Source organism: Gavialis gangeticus, unplaced genomic scaffold (genome assembly GCF_001723915.1).
Source record: "Gavialis gangeticus isolate Ggan-Ray unplaced genomic scaffold, GavGan_comp1, whole genome shotgun sequence".
NCBI lineage: Eukaryota > Metazoa > Chordata > Crocodylia > Gavialidae > Gavialis > Gavialis gangeticus.
The window spans coordinates 156,032,917-156,034,549 of NW_017729025.1; positions in this window are offsets into that span (position 1 = coordinate 156,032,917).

Genomic DNA, 1,633 nt, shown 5'->3' on the forward strand with positions numbered 1-1,633 from the left:
GGAGAGAGAGCAACCTGGACAGTAAGGTGAACCAAATAATGGAATAGCTAAATAGGTTCTTAATTCCATCAGTGTCTAAGAAAAACAGAATAAATGAAGCATGGTAAAGATATATAACAAAAGCATAATGGAGGAAAACTTTGTTTACAAGAAAAAAAGCAGTATTAAAGCTAAGCATGAATAGAACCCAGGGCAGTACCCTACATAATGGACCATGCTGGCTCTCTGATAATGCAGTCCTGGGAGCCAAGCTATCCAGTGCTTCTTATTTAATGTTTCCTTTTGTACTTCAATTTCTTTATTCTGTATTTCTGATGCTAATCACTAACTGAAAGACATTTAATATAAGACAAACATAACTTAGAGTCTGATATGGGAGCCTCAGCCTTCCTTCCCTTCACAAGCAGGCTGTGGAAAGGCTCTTGTTCCATATCATCAGTGCTGCTCAGTAACAGTTGACTCAGGAGGCCAGAACTGGAAAAATGATTTTATTGTGACCAGTGGTGGTCTTAAGCCTATCCCAAATGCAAATATTAGCTGAGTTTAATCAAGTCTGCAAGCAGGGATGATTGTGGTTCATGGATGAAATCTATCAATACTTGCTCATTCTAATAGTGAGGAACTCCACCCTAGTGTGGGTGATGATAATGATGAACACTACTTTGAGTCCAGCTCCAGTAAGCACATATTGGCTGACAGCAAAGTCCAGCATGTACCATCTTCAGCTGTGCTTTCACTGGAACCCTCAAGCAGGTTTGGACTGGGTCAGAACTAGGATAAGACACCTTCCAGGAAAACTGTGGGTGGAGCAAGAAAATGGGGCCAGATTCTCAGGAGGTGTCTCTTTCTATTTAGACATTTTGGGGTGCCTGTACACAAGCTCGGAGGCTGCACTGATGTGCTGGATTTCCAGCACATCAAAGCAGCCTCAGTCAAGTCTGTGGGAGCATGATAATTGCTGTGCTCCAGCAGCCTCCTGTGTCTCATGTCTCAATGTCCGCATGCTTAAAAATGGCAGCAGGGGCGTTTGAACTGAAGTTTGTTAAATGAGCTTTAGTTCAAGTGCCCCCACCACTGTTTTTAAGCACGGGAATGCTGATACAGGAGATGTGGTGGTATGTTAATTAGAACAGCACTCGGAGTGGCCCCTCAGCCCTGGAACATGTGTAAAAGTGCCCTTGGGCACAGACAAAAGTGCAGCTCCCTGCTGTAACTGGGAATGCTTTGCAGGAAGCGTTCTGAGTTACAAGGATCCCCTGGATCAAACAGAAGTTCACTGTTGGTTCTAGGGGGGGAAGGGAATCTAGCTGCTGGCTGCAGCCGGCAGTCAGTTTTCCCTAGCAATGGTCCATCCTCCCTCCCTGCCTGTCCCTGTTTTCAGAATGAGAAGTGGGGGGAAAGGGAGCAGAGGGAGCTCATTCTAGGAGTTCCCCAGGCAGCACTGAAGGGTGGGGTGGGTGAATTGGAGCCCCCACCACCACCTCAGGGGGACTCCAGTACACCTGCCCCACCCTCCAGTGAGGGCTAGAAAACCCCCAGACTGAACTCCTTTTGCTCCCTTTCCCCCTCCTCCCATTCTGAAAACAGCTTAGAGGCTGGCAGGCAGGCAGACACAAGTTACAGAAGACACTAT